The 25,562-nt window shown below is 43.9% G+C and overlaps 1 protein-coding gene across 3 annotated transcripts in view; it reads left to right on the forward strand.

Annotated features, from left to right (window-relative positions):
- The window catches only part of LOC137379652 (ninjurin-2-like), a 354,918-nt gene that overhangs the window by 151,008 nt on the left and 178,348 nt on the right, over positions 1-25,562 (forward strand). The window contains exon 2 of one of the 3 annotated variants that reach the window (XM_068050794.1): positions 9,036-9,198. The exons of the other annotated variants lie outside the window; for them this stretch is intronic. The gene's annotated coding sequence lies outside the window, so the exon portion shown is untranslated. The remainder of the gene's footprint in view (positions 1-9,035; positions 9,199-25,562) is intronic. 3 annotated transcript variants of the gene reach the window in all.

Consider the following 25,562-nt stretch of genomic DNA (forward strand, 5'->3'; position numbering starts at 1 on the left):
TTTCTCAATTGGAAATCATCTGCCTTATACCAGCTATGCTGCTGCTACTGGAGTCACACTTCGTAGGAGCACTAGGACAGGCAAGAACACATAGAAGACAGGCACAAAGGAATGCATGAGTAATTAGTTGACTTTTAATGCTATATGGCATGGTTTAATGTATAAATTTGGTTTAAAATGTTTATTTTGTGGTAGCTTTTATTTTTGCATAGTGGACAAGTGGAGGCTGTGATAGTCAGTGACAGAGGCAATTTAAGATGCGGGGCTGTTGATGAGTGGGGAATTGTGGTTGTGGTTATTGGTATTGCACTTGGATGAGTTCTTCACAGACAGCCGAGCCAGAAAAGGTCTGTCTAAGTTTCATCTTCTCTACCTATTCCTGCTCCTCCTCATGCTCCTGCTCCTCAGCTGCTCTCTGTATAGCTGGTCAAGAGCTGTCTCATCATGATGGCAAAGTTGTGCAGCATACAGCAGACCACCACGAATCTTGACACTCATCCTGCTGAATACTGGCAGGCTGCTCCAGAGTGGAAAAGTTGTTTCAGCACGTCAATAGTGCACTCCATCACATTTCATATGGCAGCATGGCTTACATCGCATGTATGCTGTGCATGTGTGCATTGGCTGCACACCTGAGCCGTCAGCCATCTGGTCAGCAGATAGCCCTTGTCACCCAGTTGCCACTCATGTGTTTGCCGTGATTGTTGAAATACAGCCAGCACAGAGGGCTGCCACAGAATGAATGCATAGTGACTGCTGCCAGGGTATCAGGCATTGACCCACAAGATTCACTACCTATGGTAATACACCAGCTGGACATTGAGGGAGTGGAATCCCTTTTGGTTCCAGTATAAGGCAGATTTGACAATTGGTGCCCAGAAGTGATGTGCGTGTAGCCAATGGCACCCTGCAATCGTAGTAAAGCTGCATGCTCACTCTGTCTGATTCTCTCTGGCAAGAGGGAATGAAATGTAATTAGCTGTCATTGAATAGGGAACCTCAGGATGACAAACTGATATATAGCAAATATCTCTAGCTCCAGCCCAGAAGGAGCCAGGCACAAAAAAGTTCTTCACTACAGTCATCTTCACAGCCACTGGCAATAGGATACTTGTCCTGCCATGAGGTTTCAGTTGTGGCTGCAGCATGTGGCATATTTCAGTGAGGACCTCCTTGATGAAGTGCAGATATCTCACACATTGTTCCTCGCTGAGGTTTAGGTTGGAAAATTGCTCCCTAAACACCCTGGGCAGCTATGGCCTCATGCTGAGAACTTTCTCTCCCTCCTCCTCCTCTCTCTTCCAGCAGCTTGTCCTGCTGTCCATGCTTTCTGTTCATTCCATGTTGTATTTCATGTTTGGGAGCAACTGGTTTGTGCAGAATCCCTGAAGTCAGCAAAATCTCATTCAGCACCTGCTACATTACTCCCTGTAGACGTCTGCAACTTGAAACAACTATAGAAAGCACCAAACATTTGTAGAATCGAAGCAACAGTCAGAAGAAATCAACCTATAAGTATAGTCCATGACCCCTTTAAATAGCACTGGTTGAGAGCCTCCTCCCTGCTGCTGAACAGGTGATCAGACTTGCGAAGTTAAGAGAGGTCATTGGCTGGAGCTTTAAGCTCCAACACGGTACCGCTGGTGTCAAATCAGCATTGAGTGCTGATTGACTCCATGATCTGCCTGCTCTGCATACTTCCAACAACTGTACACTGCATGTGCACTAACATCCTTCCCAAGGTGGCACCAACATGCTTCACTCCAAAATTGTGCGCGTATGTTGCAGACAACATTTTGGGACGCAAAGGGCACTCGATACACCCAGAAAATGGGCGCAAACAATCCTCATTTCTGGCCCGAGGTCTTTGAAACAAACCACTTTTGTTTTATTCCACACCTAATCCAAATGTTAAATATTCTTCCATCACTTCTTTTACCTGCTAAATGCACAGGTGCAGGAAAATCTCCCACTGGTGGTACCACATTTTTAAATTTACTTTGTTTAGTGTAAAAATATATTTCAAACAAAATCACAGCAGATTTGCTGCGCTGTAAAGCACAAATTTGCCGGATTTCAAATGATTTGATTGTACCTTGTCCTCATGACCTCTTTTATTAATCCAACAGTTACAGAGATTCCTTCTTTTATCTTCCTGTTTCTGTTGATTGATGTTCAAAATGAATATTCCAGACATTATCACAGGAAGAGTAACACAACTTGTCCGGCTCAGCAGGCTGAGTTTTATAAAGGCTAATTCTAGCCGCCTGAACAGTTTTGAGCCTAGTAGTTCGCCCACTGATGACTTCTACATTAACATTACAAGAAAAACGTGTTCACTCACTAAAAAATCTTAGCGATCACAATTTATACAGCGAGTTTTAAAAATCGGATCGGCAGTGAGGCTTCATTCTCCTCTCCCCTCTTCACTCGATCTTCTCTCCTTTTCCCCCCTCCCTTTCTCGCCTCCCTTCTGTTTATCTGCTCTGCTCTGCTCTGCTCTTCCCCTCTGCTGTTTATCTGGCTTTGGCTTTACTCCTTTTAGTAATGCTATATACAGCATAGTTAGTGTCAAACCTCAAACTCAAGTCAACCCTTTGATATCTGGAAGACCCTTTCGACTTTCAAATACGCCCATCTTACATATAAAGTTCCGATACTCCGTAAATTTCTAATTTAACGTTAAATGGTAGATTCCGCAATTGTTTCACGATTCATATTTTGGTAAAGCAGCTGTGCTGGAGCAGCCCAGTGACCTATATTAGTAATTTGACAAATTTCTATGGACAGTTAATGAATGCAGATAAAGAAATTAATTCGTATAGAGAAGTTACTTCTGGATATTATTTTTATATTTTGTCTCTATATCTACAAATAAAGCCACGAGACCAGCGAAGAGTCATTTGGGCACATGTTTGAAGCTTGTTCTTCACTCTCCTGCCCCTTCCCCCAGTGTGGCAAGCATCTGGTTACTATCCTCCCAGAACAGCATGACTGAAATTGGGGACTCACTTGGGGATCACTGCTAAAAATCGATGTTGTATCACTGCATGTGTATCAGCATGTCACTGCACTCTTTTTTTCCCAGTATTTTGGCTCTCTTGTAGGTGCGCAATACAAAATGGAAAGAATGAAGAAAAAGGAGGTTTGACAAATACATTTTCACGAAAATAGTGCCCCTTTAAATTATTTTGAATATAAATTCTGGTGTTTGAGTTGTTTAATTTATTGTTTTGTACATTGTTTTTCTGGGGATTTGGAATTTGTACAAAACAAAATAAAATACTATTTGTGTTTAAATACAGATCAGAATCTTGTGCTTCAGAGTCTGGTTCTATGTTTGGCAGCAGCTGACACATGATTCATGCTACTGTTGTTTTTGTTTGTTGTTTATGTCATCAGTAAATCCCAGAAGTTTTTACAGTACTGCACTTTCCATTCAATTAGATTAACAGATCTGCATATCCCCATTGGGAGAGGTCTGGGAAAAGGTCACCTTGGACTTTGGTAGTTCTGTGCTGCTCACGCCTATGGATGTGATGGGGTGGAGGGGGAGGGTAAATGGATAGAGGAGAAAAATAAAAAGTTTAAATGGGATAGTAAACTAAGATTGTTCCCAAATTATTCAGGAAGCCACAGAGAACTGGAATCAGAAACCCTTTTCAACAAATGTTCAGTGTTAAATGACGTAATCATGCAATTACAAGGGAGTTGTATATTTCACAAATTATCTCTCCTATTTCTGGCCTGGATTTCTCCTTGTACTGTTTAAGCCTCACAGAAGAAAACATGGAACTGTATTCATTTTTATGTTGAATTATGTCAAAATAAGTTTTGTTTTTAAACCAAAATCAGTGAATTTCACTCAAAACAAGTGAGACATGACAAACCTGCCCAGGGTAAGGTTAGCAGTACAGATAGAAAAATCAGATGAACAATTATTTCTCTATTAGGATCTTTATTGGTTCTGAAAAGAAATGATCCTTGCTGACAGGCATTTAGCTTTAGTTCTTTTACTCCACTATCAGGATTTTCCCCATTTTGTATAGCCCACCCACTAAATTGCTTAAAAGTCTGGTGAGTGACATGGTACAAGATATACAGTGATATGATATATGTTTTCCCCACAGAGTGGGTTCTTAATCTTTGTCTTATTTGTATGGGATATAGCTAGCAGTATTTACCCACATGGAGGGGAAACAGTATCCCAGGCCACTGTTGCACCTTCTTGCTGTTTTTTCAGATCAGCATTGACAGGTCTGGAAGCAGGTGCTCTATCGCCAATCTTGATTGCACGATTATCCTTCTCTTGTGAAGACATGGAGAGAGGAAATATAAAGGAAAAAAATATAACTTGCCCATTTTTAGGAAACAAAGCCTTCTTCACAAGTCATCTTGCATTTTATACTTCGGTTCCTTTTCCTGCTCTAACTTCCTGTCCTGAAAGTGCTGGCTCATGATATGATACAGTTTCACAGTTGCCAGCAACCCATTAGTACCTCATGTAAGTGTGAGCCTTTGCAGGGAGCCTCGACAGGCTATTTGATTAAGAGGGGAGCATTCCATCTGACCCTGATCCTGTCCTTACCAAATGTTCACACATGTGCTTTTTTCCAGTAGAAGTCACTGATTTATTTTGTTTACCACTGAAACCAGTTATAGCATCCCAACTCAATTAACATGAACTGAGGATTAGGCTCGAGACCTCAATGGCCTGTATAGTTTTGCCCTACATTTAGAGGTGCTTCTATTATTAGGGAACCCTACTGTCTTGCTTTGTAAAGTTTGTTTAGAATGTAGAGTTTTAAAGAATTTTTGATTATTTTCTTGCCAGGTTTTTATTTTAGAATGTTGTTTTAATTTTAGGGAACTTTTCTCTGCTATAGACATGGCAAGACACAGATCTGTAATATCATACACACACGTACCCCACAGTCTGGCAACAGGTCATCTGCCCATTCTTCTGTTTGGAGAATTGTGTCTGCTGTGGGAAGACTCAATGATGTAAAGGAAAAATACCTAATGTCTCCTGCTAATCCAGAAGTTCATGGCCTGAAATCTATAGCCGTAATTCTATGATAGAAAAGGCTTACCACAGAGATCAGAAACAAAGATTTAGGTTGATATGAAAGAAACAAAAAGGTTTTGTAAAAAGACCACAGTCCCTCTCTGCCACAGTCTGTTCACCTTTATGCGGATCAGCCCAATGGATGTGATCAATAATTGGGCTCCAGACCTAGATTTCTCTCGGCCTTTCCCTTGATGCCCAGCTTTTGAAACACCCCTATTTACTGCTGAATTGGAAATGTAAGAAGAAAACAATTCCCCACAACTTTATATGGCTCTCCTGTCCAAAGATCGAGAAAATTCCAGAACACTTCATGATGAGTGATAGTGTGAGCTGATGATGTGTCCTTTAGTCTTTCTAAGAGACCAGTGAACCACGCAGCTAATGGAAAATACTGAACCTTGCAAATGCATGAGATCCCCTAGCTGACAGTCTAAATCCGGGAAAAGGTTAACTAGTTTTTTTTCATTCGTTCACGGGACTTGGGCATTGCTGGCTGGGCCAGTATTTATTGCCTATCCCTAATTGCCCTTGAGAAGGTGGTGGTGAGCTGCCTTCTTGAACCGCTGCAATCCATGTGGGGTAGGTACACCCACAGTACTGTTAGGAAAGGAGTTCCAGGATTTTGACCCAGCGACAGTGAAGGAATGGTGATATAGTTGTAAGTCAGGATGATGTGTGGCTTGGAGGGAAACTTGCAGGTGGTGGTGTTCCCATGCAACTGCTGCCCTTGTCCTTCTAGGTGTTAGAGGTTGCGGGTTTGGAAGGTGCTATCCAAGCAGCCTTGGTGTGTTACTGCAGTGCATCTTGTAAATGGTGCACAATGCTCCCACTGTGCGTCGGTGGTGGATGGAGTGAATGTCTGTACATGGGGTGCCAATCAAGTGGGTTGCTTTGTCCTGGATGTTGTCAAGCTTCTTGAGTGTTGTTGGAGCTGCACCCATCCAGGCTAGTGGAGAGTATTCTATCACATTCCTGACTTGTGCCTTGTAGATGGCAGACAGGCTTTGAGGAGTCAGGAGGTGAGTTATGCACTGCGGGATTCCTAGCCTCTGACCTGCTCATGTAGCCATGGTATTTATATGGCTACTACAGTTCAGTTTCTGGTCAATGGTAACCCCAGGATGTTGCTAGAGGGGGATTCAGCGATGGTAATGCCATTGAATGTCAAGGGGAGATGGTTAGATTCTCTCTTGTTGGAGTTGGTCATTGCCTGGCACTTGTGTGGCGTGAATGTTACTTGCCACTTATCAACCCAAGCCTGGATATTGTCCAGGTCTTGCTGCATTTCTACACGCACAGCTTCAGTATCTGAGGAGTCACAAATGCTGCTGAACATTGTGCAATCATCAGCGAAAATCCCCACTTCTGATCTTATGATTGAAGGAAGGTCATTGATGAAGTAGCTGAAGATGGTTGGGCCCAGGACACTACCCTGAGGAACTCCTGCAGTGATGTCCTGGAGTTGAGATGATTGACCTCCAACAGCCACAACCATCGTCCTTTGCACTAGGTATGACTCCAACCACTGGAGAGTTTTCCCCCTGATTCCTATTGACTCCAGTTTTGCAAGGGCCCCTTGATGCCATACTCGGTCAAATGCTGGCTTGATGTCAAGGGCAGTCACACTCACCTCACCTCATGAGTTCAGCTGTTTTGTCCATGTTTGAACCAAGGCTGCAATGAGGTCAGGAGCTGTGTGGCTCTGGCAGAACCCAAACTGAGCATCACTGAGCAGGTTATTGCTAAGCAAATGCTACTTGAAAGCACTGACAATGACCCCTTCCATCACTTTACTGATGATTGAGAGTGGACTGATGGGGCAGTAATTGACCGGCTTGGACTTGTCCTGCTTTTTATGTACAAGACGTACCTGAACAATTTTTCACATTGCCGGGTAGATGCCAGTGTTGTAGCTGTACTGGAACAGCTTGGCTAGGAGTGTGGCTAGTTCTGGAGCACAGGTCTTCAGTACTATTACCGGAATATTGTCAGGGCCCAGAGCCTTTGCAGTATCCAGTGCCTTCAGTCGTTCTTGATATCACGCGAAGTGAATCAAATTGGCTGAAGTCTGGCATCTGTGATGCTGGGGACTTTAGGAGGAGGCTGAGATGAATCATCCACTTGGCATTTCTGGCTGAAGATTGTTGCAAATGCGTCAGCCTAATCTTTTGCACTGATGTCCTGGGCTCCCCCATCATTGAGGATGGGGATATTTGTGGAGCCACCTCCTCCAGTTAGTTGTTTAATTGTCCACACCATTCACGACTGGATGTGGCAGGACTACGGAGCTTAGATCTGATCTGTTGATTATGGGATCGCTTAGCTTTGTCTATCGCAAGCTGCTTACGCTGTTTGGCACGCAAGTAGTCCTGGGTTGTAGCTTCACCATGTTTACACCTCATTTTGAGGTATGCCTGGTGCTGCTCCTGGCATGCCCTCCTGCACTCCTCATTGAACCAGAATTGGTCTCCTGGCTTGATGGTAATCATAGGGGTTATGCCAGGCCATGATGTCACAGATTGTGGTTGAGTACAATTCTGCTGCTGCTGATGGCACACAGCGCCTCATGGATGCCCAGTTTTCCATTGCTAGATCTGTTTGAATTCTATCCAATTTAGCATGGTGGTAGTGCCACACAACACGATGGAGGGTATCCTCAAAATGAAGACAAGACTTTGTTTCCACAAGGACTGTGCGGTGTTCACTCCTAACAATACTGTCATGGACAGAAGCATCTGCAGCAGGCAGATCGGTGAGGACAAGGTCAAGTATATTTTTCTCTCTTGTTGGTTCCCGCACCACCTGCCACAGGCCCAGTCTAGCAGCTATGTCCTTTAGGACTCAGCCAGCTCGGTCAGTAGTGGTGCTCCCGAGCCACTCTTGGTGATGGACACTGAAGTACCCCATTCTGCACCCTTGCCACCCTCAGTGCTTCGCAACATGGAGGAGCACTGCTTCATCAGCTTGGGGGGTGGGGGGGTGCAGTGGTGGTGGTAGGTGGTAACCAGCAGGAGGTTACCTTGCCCATGTTTGACCTGATGCCATGAGACTTCATGGGGTCCGGAGTCAATGTTGAGGACTCCCAGGGTAACTCCCATCCGACTTTATACCACTGTGCCACCACCTCTGCTGGTCCTGTCCTGCCGGTGGGACAGGACATACCCGGGGATGGTGATGGCGGTGTCTGGGACGTTGTCTGTAAGGTATGATTTGGAGAGTATTTCTGTGTCAGGCTGTTGCTTGACTAGTCTGTGGGACAGCTCTCCCAACTTTGGCACAAGCCCCCAGATGTTAGTAAGGAGAACTTTGCAGGGTTGACAGGGCTGGGTTTGCCTTTGTCGTTTCCGGTGCCTAGGTCGACACTGGGCGGTCCATCTGGTTTCATTCCTTATTGACTTTGTAGTGGTTTGAAAGAACTGAGTGGCTTGCTAGGCCATTTCAGAGGGCATTTAAGAGTCAACCACATTGCTCTGGGTCTGGAGTCACATGTAGGCCAGACTAGGTAAGAACACCAGAGCTCCTTCCCTCAAAGACATTGGTAAGCCTGGGTTTTTACAACAATCGACAATGGTTTCATGGCCATTATTAGACTAGCTTTTAATTCCAGATTTATTAATTGAATTCAAATTCAAACTTCTGCTGTGGTGGGATTCGAACCCATATCCCAGAGAAATATCCTAGGTTGCTGGGTTACTAGTTAAGTGACAATACCACTATGCCACCACCTCCGAGTTGTAACTAAGTTCAAGTCAAATTTTAATTCATGTTAGATTGTCTACCGTCAGCTTGGCCTATTGTAAAAATAAATAATACGAATGTTTTCCCTTTGACATGACTTCACCCCACCTCAAGCACTTCACAGAACTTGTGGAATAATTTATAATAATCATAGCCTTGTGTACCATGTAACGTGGGCTGTGCACATTGCTAAGTCGGTGTCCTGGTGTCTGTGTTTGCCCTTTAGGTAAACTGCCTCATGTAGGCTGAAATCTTTGCCTGGACTCTGGAACCTTCTGTCCTTGTCGCCACAACTGCTGTGTTGCTTGAGCAACTCTCCCGCCAAGGAACTCACTCTGCTCTCAGTTACTGCACTAATTATATGACCTCCTGCACCGGCCTTTGAGCAGGTAAGGCTACTTTGTCAACTACTTATTGACCCTCATCGTATTACATCAAGTGCCCTGATTAACCGATAACATATTCTCAAATACTGTGCTGCAAGGTTAATGCCTTTTGCTCCCCTTCACAAACCCTCTCAGCACGGTGAACCTCAACCAGTTCTGCCCGGTTCACACTGTACAGGATCCCTATAATAATCTGTGATGATTTGCTACCACTCCACCTGCATCTGTTGTACTTAGAGTTAATAATGTAGGCTACAGGTGTACATGCAACCCAGTGACATCAGGCTGATTGCTTAATCTTGTTCACGCTAATCAAGCCTCTGCCACTGCCCAATGCTGCCAATATTCAATGCAGCCAACTGTGCTGATCCTACACAAGTTTAGCTCCATTTTCCAGCCCCAGTCTGTCTCCTGTAAACTGCATAGCTGGATATACACAAAAATTCAAATCGCTCACTGACTGCAATGATGCTAAAACTCCAACTTCTTTTCTACTCATCCAGAACAGATAGTCTAGCTGTAGTTTGGCCAAGAGCACATATTTTTCCTCACAATACCATGAATGTGGAAACTCCTTCCCTTTTAAAAACTGACCACTTCACACTACAGCCCAAATCATGCTGGCCTTCTCTTGGACATTAAGTTATAGTGATCAAGTATTAGCACTACACCAAATGCAGTGAGCCACTGCACAGCTCCCAACCATCTCAGATCACTGAGGCTGGATTCTCTTTCATACCACTCAGAAGCGGCAGGATGCGCTGGAGAATCAAGGAAACTTCTGATGAAGAGTACTTAAAAGCGCTTTGTGAAACCTGCTGAGAATTTTAAGGGAGCAATTTTAAGGATGTAATGGATTTCCCTCTGCTAATTCCATTGTTTCTGTGTTTTGAGGAAGAGGACAATGAGGATATAGAGGAAGAAAGGATGGGAACCAGGAAAGTATGGCAGCATGCACACAGGCAACAGCCAACATGCAGGCATCTGAGCCACAGGTTCGACAGGTTCTGCAGAGCACAGAGGACCTATCTTGATTTTTCTTAAAGGCAGTGTCTTAAGAAGGCTGTGTTTTCTTCCTGATACTGTCATGGAGATGTGCCAGCTGCTGGAACCTGACTTGCAACCTCCTCTCACCAGGGGCACAGCCTCATCTGCGGCTGTGACAGTGACGACAGAACTAAACTTATATGCAGCTTGATACTTCCAGCCTTTTCCTGATACCTTGAAGCTGCAGTGATCTCAGGGACTGATACACGTGGCATGCCATATGACCCGCATTGGGATGCAGCTGCAGGTGTGGATTGTTCCAACTTTTGCACCATCTGCACCATGTGAGAGAACACTATCTCCACTGCCTGCACATGAGACCTATGCTCCTCAGTCATTAACCTTTTAAAGACTGAACCCCTGAAATCTTGGTCATTGGGTTCCTCAGCTGAGGGTGGTCATCTCTGCCTCTTCTGGGGAGTGACAGCGATTTGCTCATAATTACCTCCAAGCTTCTCCTGCTCACTGGTGCTCTGTGATTCACCCATGATATCCCCTCTGACACAGTAAAGCCCTCTGCCCGATAAATCCCTGTGGATTTATTTGGTTTCCTGCTTGATTAAGTAGTCGCATGATGGATTGGGTGAATCCAATGGAGCAAGGGTCCCTCTGGAGGTGCAGCACCTATGATGGCCACAAGGGACATTCATTTTAGGAAAGTGGTCTCTGATTTGCAAATCAGAATATATGACTGAGCAATAGCAGGAAGTCCTTCAAGTCATCGGAAAGCCGACAGAGAGCCAAAACACACAGCTGTGTAAGGATATTTCCCATTACCAACCTGAACCTTATAGTTCTCCTGCAGCTCCATCTCCTCAGGCTTCGTGATATGTCTGCCAAGCAGTTGCAGAGATTACTCCTTTTGCTGAGAGGCCTAATAATTGCCATTCCTCCACCTGTGGCAGTCTTTTGTCTCTGGTTGTGTACCTGTCTCTCCTTTGCAAAGAATGCACAGATTTAGACATTCTGTAGACTAAAAAGCAATGACTTAAAGTTATACCATTCACAATGTGTTTTTACATCAAAATACATCTTGTGAATTTGTTATCCGTTTCAGGTAATGCAGCAGTCAGTGCTCCGGTGCTGCTGTTGCTTTCTTTAATACTGCCTCAGTCACTCTATCTCTTGCTTCTAAGTGACTTGCTGTATTTATGGCTACTTAAGCTGCAATAGCCTTTCATAGCCATAGCCTGGCTCAGTTTCTCTCTCCCAATGATGGTGACACAGTTAGGAGTGGTTCTGACTGAAGCCCTGTGTACTTGATAAGGCTCACCGCCAATTAGGAAAATGCAGATGCCACTTTGCCATTTTACTGCCTATGCTTGGAAAATCCCGATAAATGCCAGTTGTAGAAATTAAAACTGACTTGAAAGCTGAATTTGAACACTGAACTGAGGATGCGTTGTGAAGGCAATGCTTTTATGACAAAGAAGCTTTACATGGTGCAAATGTTAAACTGCCTTCCTTTCAAGATGACCCCCAGTGGGTCAGTGTAGAATTTGCCTACTTCCCTTCTTCAGCAAATACGTCAAAGGGTCCAAACCTGGCATACAATTTATCTGACACAATTAATTTCTGAGTGCAGTAATACTGCAATAAGTAAAACCATAGAGGGCAGATGACTTACTGCAACACGGATGAATTAGGAGAGATTTAGTTGTCCTTCTGACAGAGACAAATAAACACTTCTCTGGATATAGCAATCTTTGACTCTCAGTATTTTGCTTATCAAAAGTCATATCAAAAAGGCATAATACAAAAATGTTCCCTACTTTGAGCATTATGGAAGCCCTACTTCCACTCAAGACAGTATTGCTAATGGGAAGTTAAAGGACTGTTTTGCAAATATTTTACACAAACATGAAGGAGATTCTTTTTTCTAAGAAGCTGAGCAACTTCTCTTGCAGTTAGTGCTTTGAGACCCATTGCTTAGGTGGTGTACCCTAAACATCAATTTTTCAAACAATGTTGACTTCCACCAACTGAAAGTAGCCTTGATGCTAATGTTCTTTGTTGAGACCTCACTCTCAGGGTTCTGCAACCAGAAGGCCAGGCCCCTCATGCTCTCTACATCTTTCAACAAGGGTTTGATTAAACATCTAGCAAGTTCAAAAAGACTAATGAAATAGTAGTGTCAGAGCAGTAGTTTAAAAAATGGTGCTTAGAATCCACACCAAATCAGTTAGCTGCACTGTCGATCTGAATCATTGAATAGAAGGGTTTTTGTCCTAGTTTTTTTCCTCAAGATTTGGCATAGGCTGATTGTTTTCTTCTCAATTGGGACTAACACTTGACATAAAGAACAGGTAGAGACAACAGGACACACTATTAGCAAAGCCAACAGCTTCTATAGGCTAGATAATGTAGACCATGATAAGCTAAGTAAAATATACCAGCAATTTTTGTGGAGTGCATTTTGGAGTGGGACCCATTTCTACTCTGTATTAGCTATGCCAGCATTTCATTTTGACTCTTGTACCTTCCAAGTGTGCACAGTGATGCTGCAGGTAATTTAATGTATTACTAATAGGATGACGGGTGTGGGAATGGCCAAAATACATGACATTTGGCCCAATGCATCAATAGTATCTTAGAATCAAAAGGCCTATCTGTTGCCAGTGTTAACTAATATTGGTGGAAGTGCTTTACTTTGGTGTCTGGAGAAGCTTTGAAAAACTTGAGTTACAAGAGAGATTTCGGAGCTGTTTTTTTGGTTGCACCCAGACAAAGGTAGCTGGCACGTGAAACCAACTGCATATCTCTCTCTGTTTCCTCTAACCCATCCACAATAAAAAGTTCTTACGCACAGTTATGAGATTCTCTTGTTTTCTGTTTTAATAGAGGAGAAGGTGTAGTACAGGAGGGAAGAAAGGGGAGTAAGACACCATTTGGAGAGAATGCACCTAACAATATATTACTCTGCATCCCCTCACCTCCCGCAAAATAATTTACTGACTACATAGACCTTAGGAAAATCTCAGTGAAGAGCCCTGCATGAGAAGGGTGTGCTTCATCAAAGCATCGCACCAAGGCCACTCAGGCAGCACCTTCCAAACACATGACCTGTACCTCCTAGAAGGACAAAGGCAGCAGATGCATGGGAACACCAGCACCTGCAGGTTCCCCTCCAAGCCACACACCATCCTGACTTGGAATTATATAGCTGTTCCTTCACTGTCGTTGGGTCAAAATCCTGGAACTCCCTTCTTAATAGCACTGTGGGTGTAACTACCTCACATGGACTGCAGGGGTTCAAGAAGGCAGCTCACCACCATCTTCTCAAGGGCAATTAGGGATGGGCAATAAATGCTGGCCTGGCCAGCAACGCCCACATCCCATGAAACAAATTTTAAAAAATCTATTGGAGGGTTTACAACATGAAATCCTCACCTTACCTCCAGCAAGCTGCCCAAGGGAGTAAAGATAACCTTTAGGACGGACGGGAAATAATTCAACCTCCGTTGCCTCCATGCCAAAACAAAGTTGCTCCAAACTCAGTCATTGAGCTTTAGTACGCGGATGACGCTTGTGTATGCGCTCACTCGGAGACTAAGCTCCAAGTTATCGTTGACTCCTTCACTAAAGCATACGAGAGGATGGGCCTTACTTTAAACATCTGGAAAAATAAGGTCCTCTTTCATTCCATTCCCATAGCATAATATCATCCTCCATTTATCAGGATCCACAGTGAGACCCTGAAAAACATTTACCATTTTCCATATCTCGGGAGTCTCCACTCAATGAAAGCAGACATTGATGATGAAGTCCACCACCAGCTTCAATGTGCCAGCTCTGTCTTCGGCCGACTGAGGAAGAGAATATTTGAGGAACAGGACCTCAAACCTGGGACTAAGGTCATGGTGTACCGGGCAGCAGTGATCCCTCCTATGTGCTTCAGAGACTGGAACAATCTATAGCAAGCATCTCAAGACACTGCAGAAATACCACCAATGCTGTCTCTGCAAAATCCTTCACATTCCTTGACAGGATAGGTAGTTTAATGTCAGCATTCTCTCCCAGCCAACATTCCCAGCAACGAGGTGTTAATCACCCAAAACCAGCACTGGGCAGGCTATGTCACTCACATTCCTGACGCCAGGCTCCTGAAGCAACTGCTCTACTCTGAGATTCACCGCAGGAAAAGACTCCCAGCAGGACAGAGGAAATGCTTTAGGGATGTTCTCATGGCATTCCTGATGTCATGCAGGCCCCCACCTGCCAAGAATGAGGCACATTCATTTCGCCACATGGACATTAAACTTCAAATTGTTGCTGGGAAGAAAAGATGGCCTGTTACAAGGAATTGTCAGGCCCCTAGCCAGAAAGACATTTTTGCATACTAGCTGACAGCGTTGGAACAAAGGAACCAGTCCCTGCTCCCCAACACACAGAACAGACGTGGTCAGACCAGTTTAGTCACATGACTAACTGTTGCAGAGTTTTGAACTGAGAGTTTTAAATTGGAGAAACAGTGTTTGAAGTCAGAAAGCTCTTGGCTCCTGGACTGAAGCAGACCTCCTCACCTCCTGTCTGCTCCCATGTCTTTCTCACCAGCCTCAGAGTCCATTGAAGACACATGAACCCGAAGAGAGAAAAGTCTCCTACGGTGAACAAGGTTTAAGAAGAATACTGGGCCCCAACAAAAAGCAAGAATTATCTGCAGGCAAGGATTCTACAGTGAGCTCGAAGAACCTTAACAACTCTTCAGATATAGCCTCAAACCTTTCCACTTTATTTTTTCTTCTGCTCTTTTCTGTCCCTCTTTGTATGTGCGTATATGCATGCTAGCGTGGACGCGGTGTGTATCCGTAGGCCTTAACCAAATTAGAGTTTTAAGTTTAAGTTTAATATATTTCACTTTTCTTCTTTAAACCTAAGAAAGCCTGTTTGTGCTCATTTCTTTGCCTTATAATTGGAAAGCGGTGAACAAGGATTCACCAAACGGGACCTCAAAACACAGTGTGTTTAAAATTATACCCTGTTACAGAAAGACCAGGTGAAGGCTGAGAGGGACCCCTAGACACCTTTCTCACCTGGTCGTAACACTGAAGATATCCAACTCGTGGGAGTCCCTGTTCCTTGACAGCTCAAAGTAGAGAAGGTGCATTCGGGAAGGTACCGAAAAGCTTGCGAAATTTCGGGGGGAAGGCGCAGAAGCCAAATCCAGGCAGTGGAAGGAGTACATAGCCTCCCTCAAGCAACTTGCTTATCCAACGCTTCAAACACCACCTGCCTCACATGTGGTAGTGTTTGGGGTTTGCACATTGGACTCATTAGCCATGTTAGATTGCACCTTTAATTTTCAACCGTTTCACAGGCATAGTACTCCCATGTTTCACCAGAGTTGCGCTCCACCAGTGCCAGTGGGAAGGCAAATGAACTGAATTTCTATTCTACATTTGGGTGGATCAGTGGGTGGAAGTTTCATTGTTGCAATACATCATCAGGGCAAATGATCCTGTGGAATTTTAGGGTCTGTGCTATTAGAGGAATAGAGCAGTTGGTTAATCTTTGCTATTTCAGTTCTGGCGTCATGGTGCAAATCCAACAAAGAGTGATGGAATGAAAATATACCTTACTGGCTGTTTTCAATGTTTTCTTTCTTCTTCCCTCATCCCATCTCCCCTTGATCCAACTACAGCACTTGGCACTGGATTAAGATACACAATCAGCCCTCTTCCATTTTCTCTTCCTCCCTCTCTGCTGAGGTGAAGCAAAGCAACCCCACCGTAATGTACATTTGGAACTGTCTCTTACTGGAAAAAATTTCCCTTTGCACTATGTGGAACAAACTTGTAAACATGTTTACAAAGAACAAGTTTATGATTTGTGCGGCACAGTGCAGGGAAGAAATCATTGCTATGGCGAGCACAGTGAAAATATACTGTGCTTTCATTCAGTCAGATTGTGAAATCCAGTAAATGGAGGTTTGCAAACTGTATAGTTTTAGAGACTCATGGAAAATCTTGTTACCTCATCAAAGTGCGTGGATGATATTTTCCACGTTTAATATGTCTGCTACAAAAACTCATCACTCAATAACTCTTTTTTTAAACCCTTTGTCTGGGGGTGTAGGCACTGGGTGATTATATAAAAATACATTCAGAGTACTTCCTTACATCACCTTTTTAATGCGATGCGATTATTGAAAGAAAAATGGAAACATCACATGCTTCCTCCTTCCTACAATTGCAGACAGAATGCACTTAACAAAATTTCACAAATGACTAAACTGTGCTAACATTTAAGAACAGGAATATTACATCTTCTTCCCTCCAAACACCGTGTTCCACCACCGCCCACCCCCCAACCCCCAACCCCCAGAAGATTTGGTTCCATTGTTTTGTTTTGCTGTTTGGGCTTATGTGTTCCGATTTCTCTCTTTTCACTATCAGTGCAGCTATGTATTTCACTGTATTATATAACTGAGGATATGTGTAAATTATATTTACATGGAATGAGTATGTCCAAGACAGTATAGTAATTAAAGTGGATTATGATAACCTTGGATTGGTTCACATATACCATATAAATCGTGTACTTGCTGTTGCTGTTTGTGGGACCTTGCTGTGCACATATTGGCTGTCATGTTTCCTACAACAGTGGCTACACTTCGAAAAGTACTTCATTGGTTGTAAAGCTGTTTGGGATATCCTGAGGTGAAAGGCATTATATGAATGCAAGTTCTTTTTCTTTATTTTGGGATTTATTGCTATTTTGAAAGATTGGCATGGGTATGAACAGGGGAAGGAATAAATACTTTCAACTATTGTTATTGTCTTTAACCACCATGATCATTAGTCAGTAGCATGGATAGTTTTGGAACATCCCTTTCTCTATAATCACTGTCAGTGCTGCTCTGTGATGGGCTGAAGAATTATATGGAGCTAATTTTACCTTTTATTGCCAGGTGAAAACAGATCTGAGCAAATCAACAACCTGTTTTTGCACCTTGCCCGATTTTCTTTTCTATTGAGGTGTAAAGCAGGCTGCCAATTCACGATCACCCATATTCCACCCAGGCGCCAAATCTCTGGTGTTCCTTTAAAGGTGGATTATTACTATCCTAAGGAGGGAAAAGCTGAAAGCACAGAGCAATCATTTTTGTGACAGGGATATCAACCTTTCTTGCTTTTGTCAACAGAGGTAAGGAGCTCTGCTATATCTTCTCAGAGGTGATGTTGCTGGTTTCAGTATTTACATTCAGAGTGTTAGTCAGGTATATATGAAGCATGTATAGCCTTTAATCAAGACAAAGTATGGCTTATTTCTGATAAACTTAGAGGAAGAATATTTGAGCCATGGAAAGGATACCATGGTGGTTCACTGGAATGATTCCAGGAAAAAGAGTTTATATTAAGACTTAAGTTCTGAAAAATGAGGGTTTTTTAAAAACTGGAATAGAGAGGTTTGGGCAGGAATCTAATGGAGGCTTTCAAAATTATGGACAGTTTTGAGAGAGTGAATCATTAAAAAAAAATTTCCATGTGTTGTCAATCAGTAACATGGCAACACAGATTGAGCATTATCACTAGCAGAATGAAAGAGCAAATTAGAAGAAATATTTTCACAGAGGATTAATAGATTATTATGCTATGGATTATAATGCCATTTGAAAGGGAATTAGATATATATTGAAAAGGAGAAGATAAAAGGATATAGGATAAGTGTTGGGAATGGGAGTAGAGCGGGTAATTCCAGTTGAAGAGCTGGTAGAGGTGGAACAGGCTGAAGGGCCTCAATCCATGCTGCAGCTTCTGCTACCGTGTTCTTAATTTCATAAGTTTGGTTGCAAATTCATTGCACGAGTGTATGGATTTTATTTGTTGATTTCTTTTGTTCTTTATAGCTTCTTTTAAGATCATGCTCCTTCCCACCCATGCCAGGTAAAATTATCTCATGGAAGGCGAAAATGAGGGACATTCTGCAGATGTTCTATTTAATATTTTGCTTCATTTTCAATGTGCATAATGACTGAGATACATCCTCTTCTCCATTTAATCTGTCTGCTTTGTTTATCACCTTCTGCTGATGATGCAACACAATCCTCATTGATAACAGCTTGTACAACTACAAATTGTGGGCATGAATCCATGTTGTGGAACTCCATGACATGACTAATGGCAATATCAATATGCAACGCCACAACATTGCCTCTATATTATGTTAAATCTCAGGTACAGTAATCTGCAGAATGCAACAGAGCCACATGTAAACTACACCATGCTGCTGGTAGGGCTCGGAAAGAATGAACGTAGCTTTTTTTGAGTATTTCCTTTATTTCCATTTCATTCTAAACTGAGTTGACACAGAGTAGCTTTTACATGCAAGCAATATAGGTAATGTGGCTTTTGTACTCCTCTCTCCTGCCCTCCTCGTTATTCATGGAAAAGTGTCCCAATCCAAATTAAGCTTTGGTTTTCTCATCATGAAATGGAGCAGGCATTTGGAATCTCAGTGATGATTTTCACCATTCTAAACACAAATTCACTGCATTTTTTTTTTAAAGCAGTAAATTCCTTTTTGGACTGTTTCACAGTTTTAGCCCTTCAAGAAAAAATTTAGTTGTTACTATGTGAAGCAAGAGAGGAGATTGCAGGGGCTCTGACACAAATTTTCAAATCCTTTCTGGACATAGGAGAAGTGCCAGGGGACTGGAGGACAGCGAATGTGGTGCATTATTCAAGGAGGGTAGCAGGCCAGTGAGTCTAACATCAGTGGTAGGGAAACTATTGGAAAAAGTTCTGAGGGACAGGATTAATCTCCACTTGGAGAGGCAGAGATTAATCAGGGATAGTCAGCATGTTTTTGTCAGGGGGAGATCGTGTCTAACAAACTTGATTGAATTTTTCGAGGCGGTGACTAGATGTGTAGATGACGGTAAAGCAGTTGATGTAGTCTATACGGACTTCTGTAAGGCTTTTGATAAGGTCCCACATGGGAGATTGGTGAAGAAGGTAAGAGCCCATGGGATCCTGGGCAATTTGGCAAATTGGATCCAAAATTGGCTTATTGGCAGGAGGCAGAGGGTGATGGTCGAGTGTTATTTTTGCAATTGGAAATCTGTGACCAGTGGTGTACCGCAGGGATCGGTGCTGGGACCCTTGCTGTTTGTAGTGCACATTAATGATTTAGATGTGAATATAGGAGGTATGATCAGTAAGTTCGCAGATGACATGAAAATTGGTACTGTCATAAATAGTGAGGAGGAAAGCCTTAGATTACAGGATGATATAGATGGGCTGGTAAGATGGGCAGAGCAGTGGCAAGTGGAATTTAATCCTGAGAAGTCTGAGGTGATGCATTTTGGGAGGACTAACAAGGCAAGGGAATATACAATGGATGGTAGGACCATAGGAAGTACTTATCCATAGATCACTGAAGGCAGCAGCACAGGTAGATAAGGTGGTGAGGAAGGCTGTGATTACACTGGAGAGGGTGCAGAGGAGGTTCACCAGGATGTTGCCTAGGCTGGAGCATTTCAGCTATGAAGAGAGACTGGATAGGCTAGGGTTGTTTTCCTTAGAGCAGAGAAGGCTGAGGGGGGACTTGATTGAGGTATACAAAATTAAGAGGAGCATAGACAGGGTAGATAGGAAGAAACTTTTTCTCTTAGTAGAGGTGTCAATAATCAGGGGGCATAGATTTAAGGTAAGGAGCAGGAGGTTTAGAGAGGATTTGAGGAAAAACTTTTTCACCCAGTGGGTGGTTGGAATCTGGAACACACTGCCTGAAGGGGAGGTAGAGGCAGGAATCCTCACAACTTTTAAGAAGTATTTAGATGAGCACTTGAAATGCCATAGCATACAAGGCCAAGGGCCAAGTGCTGGAAAATGGGATTAGAATAGATAGGCTTGATGGCCGGTGCAGACACGGTGGGCCGAATGGCCTATTTCTGTGTTGTATAACTGTATGACTCTATGACTACCCATCTCTTGTTTTGGAAACAGCTTTGATATAACTACCATGTTGGTGAGGTGAGACTGACTGCCCTTGACATCAAGGCATCATTTGACTGAGTATGGCGTCAAGGAGCGCTAGCAAAATTGAAGTCAGTGGGAATCGTGGAAAAACTCTCTGCTGGTTAGAGTCACAAAGGAAGGTGGTTGTGGTTGTTGGAAGGCAATCATCTAAGCCCCAGGGCATTGCTGCAGGAGTTCCTCAGGGTATTGACCTAGGCCCAACCATCTTCACCTGCTTTATCCATGACCTTCCCTCCATCATAAGTTCAGAAGTGGTAGGTAAATTGGCCATTATAAATTGCCCCTAGTATAGGTAGGTGGTAGGGAAATATAGGGACAGGTGGGGATGTGGTAGGAATATGGGATTAGTGTAGGGTTAGTATAAAATGGGTGGTTGATGGTCAGCACAGACTCGGTGGGCCGAAGGGCCTGTTTCAGTGCTGTATCTCTAAATAAAATTAAAAAAATAAAGTGGGGATGTTGGCTGGTGATTGCACAGTTCAGCATCATTGTGACTCCTCAGATACTGAAGCAGTCCGTGTTCATATGCAGCAAGACCTGGAAAACATCCAGGCTTGGTCTGATAAGTGGTAAGTAGCATTCACGCCACACCAGTGCCTGGCAATGACCATCTCCAACAAGAGAGAATCTAACTATCTCCCCTTGACATTCAATGGCATTACCATCGTTGAATCCCCCAGTAGCAACATCCTGGGGGGTCACCATTGACCAGAAACTTAACTCGACCAGCCATAATATATACTAAGGCTACAAGAGCAGGTTAGAGGCTGGGAATTCTGCGGCAAATAACTCACCTCCTGACTCTCCAAAGCAATCCATCATCTCTTCATTGCTCAACACCATCCAGGACAAAGCAGCCTGCTTGATCGACACCCAATCCATCATGCTCAACATTCACTCCCTCTGCCACTAGTGCACAGTGGCAGCAGTGTGTACCAGATACAAATGCATAGCAGCAACGTGCCAAGCCTCCTTCGACAGCACCTTCCAAATCAGTGACCTCTACCACTTAGAAGGACAAGGGCACCATACACATGGGAAGACCATCACCTGCAAATTCCCCTCCAGTCACACAACACCCTGACTTGGAACTACATCATCGTTCCTTCACTGTTGCTGAATCCAAAACCTGGAACTCCCTTCCTAACAGCACTGTGGGTGTACCTCCACAAGATGGACTCCAGCAATTCAAGAAGGCAGCTTACCACCACATTCTCAAGGTCAATTAGGGATGGACAACAAATGCTTGCCTTGCCAGCGATGCTCATCCCATGAAAGGATAAAAAATCTTGCACAATAAATCTCCATCCTTGATTTCCCTAAATGCAATTATTGAGAAAATGTATTTGTAAAACTAAAACCTTTGAACTTTTTCCCCTCTCCCTGCTGATTGTGTTATGAGGTGTTTAAATGCTAATACTTTATGACTTCATATGCACAGCAAACTTTGTTTCATATACTTTTGGTACTTCCCTTTGAAAACAGTTTTATCAATTAGTTCTTTCTCCTGCAGCAAGCAAGGTGTGAATGTATGTATGTGATTGAGTCTCCCTGTTTTAGATTAGCTCTTATCAGGATATCTGGATGACTCACACTTTATAGCTATTAACTTGTGAGTCTTATCGAAAACTGAGACAGGGGATTTTATATCTCACAGTAACAGAAACAGCCATTTGATTTATATTAACCTCTGTTGTGGTAGTCATTTTAAACAGGCTAGAATAGCACAGTGAAGTGATGGTTAGGAACATGTTTGTTACTAGAACTGTTTAGAAATTATTTCTTGCGTGCGGGATTCAGGATATTTGCATATTCCTTTTTTAAGCGATGGTTCTTCGCTGCAATTTCATGCTGTACAGTGACTTTCAAGGTCCCTCATCCATGCTTTTGTTACCTACAGACTGGACCATTCCAATGTTTTCCTGGCTGACCTATCATTTACCACCCTCAGTAAACTTGAGCTCATCCAACCCTCTGCTTCCTGTTTCCTAACTCATATCAAGTTCTGTTAACCCACCACCGTGGTGGTTGCTGATGTACATTGATTCCTGGTCCACCAACGCCTTGACTCATTTTCAAATTCCTCCATGGTCAAATCCTTCCCTAACTCTGAAACCTCCTCCAGCCCAGTTTATTTTTTCTTGTCAGGTGTGCCTCAAATTCTGGGTTCTTTGTACATACCTTTGCCCAAAATCAGCGGCCATGCCTTGAGCCGTTTAGGCCCCAAGTTCTGGAATTCCCTCCCTAAAGCTCTCCATCTCTCTCTCCTCCTTTAAGATGCCACTCAAAACCCACTTTAAAAAAAATTCATTTGTGAGATGTGGGCTTTGCTGACTGGGCCAGCATTTATTGCATATCCCTAATTGCCCTTGAGAAGATGGTGGTGAGCTGCCTTCTTGAACCGCTGCAGTCCGTGGGATGTTCGTACACCCACAGTGCTGTTAGGAAGGCAGTTCTAGGATTTTGACCCAGCAACAGTGAAGGAATGGCGATATAGTTGCAAGTCAGGATGATGTGTGGCTTGGAGGGGAACTTGCAGGTGCTGGTGTTCCCATACATCCGCTGCCCTTATCCTACTAGCTGGTAGAGGTCACGGGTTTGGTAGGTGCTGTCGAAGGAGTCTTGGTGAGTTGCTGCAGTGCATCTTGTAGATGGTACACACTGCTGCCACTATGCGTTGGTGGTGGAGGGAGTGAATGTTGAAGGTGGTGGAGGGGGTGCCAATCAAGCGGGCTGCTTCTTGAGTGTTGTTGGAGCTGCACTCATCGAGGAAAGTGGAGAGTATTCCATCACAAGCGGGCTGCATGGTCCTGAATGGATGAAGTTTTCAGTCACCTATCTTAATAGCTCATTTGGGATAACATCTGTCTTTCCATGGCTGCCCTACCACTTGATAGGGCAAATTAGAAGTAACATCAACCAAACTCATGGATGTTGCTGCTCATAGCTGTTTGGATTGGATCGTCACTCATTTGCAAAATTTTTGGGTTATCAATGTGAGTTGATCTGTCCAGAAGTCTGATTGTGAATTCCATGCACAAGGCCAGTCTCAACAAGGCATTTTCCCCACAGGCTGTATTTCTGCATTGTGGGAATACCTTCACCATATGGACCGCAGCGGTTCAAGAAGACGCCCCAGCACCACCTTCTCAAAGGCAACAAGGGATGGGTAACAAATGCGATGTCCATATCACAGGAATGAATTTAAAAACGCACTATAACATCAATCTGGTGGTGGACCAATAAACAACTGACAGGAGGAGGAGGTGGCTCCACAAACATCCCCATCCTCAATGATGGGGGAGTCCAACACATCAGTGCAAAAGCCAAGGCTGAAGCATTTGCATCCATCTTCAGCCAGAAATGCCGAGTGGATGAACCATCTCAGCCTCCTCCTGAGGTCCCAGCATCACTGATGCCAGTCTTCAGCTAATCCGATTCACTTCACGTGATATCAAGAAATGACTGAAGGCACTGGATACTGCAAAGGCTATGGGCCCTGACAACATTCCGGCAATAGTACTGAAGACCTGTGCTCCAGAACTAGCCACACCCCTAGCCAAGCTGTTCCAGTATAGCTACAACACTGGCATCTACCCGGCAATGTGGAACATTGCCCAGTTATGTCCTGTGCACAAAAAGCAGGAAAAATCCAACCCGGCCAATTACTGCTCCAGCAGTCTACTCCCGATCATGAGCAAAGTGATAGAAGGTGTCGTTGACAGTCCTATCAAGCAGCAATAACCTGTCACTGACACTCAGTTTGGGTACCGCCAGGAACACTCAGCTCCTGACCTCATTACAGCCTTGGTCCAAACATGGACGAAAGAGCTGAATTCCAGAGGTGAGAGTGCCTGTCGTTGACATCAAGGCAGCATTTGACCAAGTATGGCATCAAGGAGCCCTAGCAAAAACTGAGGTCAATGGGAATCAGAGGGAAAATTCTCCGCTGGTTGGAGTTATATCTAGCACAAAGGAAGATGGTTGTGGTTGTTGGAGGTCAATCATCTCAGCTCCAGGACATCATTGCAGGAGTTTTACAGGGTTGTGTGCTCAGCCCAACCATCTTCAGCTGCTTCATCAATGACCTTCCTTCAAACATAAAGTCAGAAGTGGGGATGTTCACTATTGATTGCACAATGTTCAGCACCATTCCCGACTCCTCAGATGCTGAAGCAGCCCGTGTCCATATGCAGCAAGACCTGGACAACATCCAGGTACGGGCTGATAAGTGGCAAGTAACATTCGCGCCACACAAGTGCCTGACAATGACCATCTAAAACAAGAGAGAATCTAACCATCACCCCTGGACATTCAATGGCATCAACATCACTGAATCCCCCACTATCAACATCCTGGGGCTCACCATTGACCAAAAACTGAACTGGACCAGCCACATAAATGCAGTGGCTAGAAGAGCAGTCAGAGGCTGGGAATTCTGCGACGAGTAACTCACCTCCTGACTCCCCAGTGCCTGTCCACCATCTACAAGGTGCAAGTCAGGAGTGTGATGGAATACTCTCCACTTACAGTATCTTGGGCTTTATTAATAGGGGCATAGAGAACAAGAGCAAGGAAGTAATGTTAACCTTGCATAAGACACTAGTTCAGCTGCAGCTGGAGTATTCCGTCCAGTTCTGGGCGCCGCACTTTAGGAAAGACGTGAGGGCATTGGAGGGAGTACAGAAAAGATTCACGAGAATGGTTTCAGGGATGAGGAATTTCAGTTATGATGATAGATTGGAGAAGTTAGGAGTGTTTTCTTTGGAGAAGGCTGAGAGGTGATTTGATAGAAGTATTCAAAATCATGAGGGGTCTGGACAGAATAGATAGAGAGAAATTGTTCCCACTCATGAAAGGATCGAGAACGAGAGGGCACAGATTTTAAGTATTTGGTAACAGAAGCAAAGTGACACGAGAAAAAACTTTTTCACACAGCAAGTGGTTAAGATCTGGAATGCCCTGCCCGAGCTGTGGGACAGTGGCGCAGTGGTTAGCACCGCAGCCTCACAGCTCCAGGGACCCGGGTTCGATTCTGGGTACTGCCTGTGCGGAGTTTGCAAGTTCTCCCTGTGACCGTGTGGGTTTTGGCCGGGTGCTCCGGTTTCCTCCCACAGCCAAAGACTTGCAGGTTGATAGGTAAATTGGTCATTGTAAATTGCCCCTAGTGTAGGTAGGTGGTAGAGAATATGGGATTACTGTAGGGTTAGTATAAATGGGTGGTTGTTGGTCGGCACACACTTGGTGGGCCGAAGGGCCTGTTTCAGTGCTGTATCTCTAAATAAAAAATAAAAATAAAAATAAAAAACGTGGTGGAGGCAGGTTCCAGTGAAGTAT

The sequence above is a fragment of the Heterodontus francisci genome, chromosome 18, assembly GCF_036365525.1.
Source record: "Heterodontus francisci isolate sHetFra1 chromosome 18, sHetFra1.hap1, whole genome shotgun sequence".
NCBI lineage: Eukaryota > Metazoa > Chordata > Chondrichthyes > Heterodontiformes > Heterodontidae > Heterodontus > Heterodontus francisci.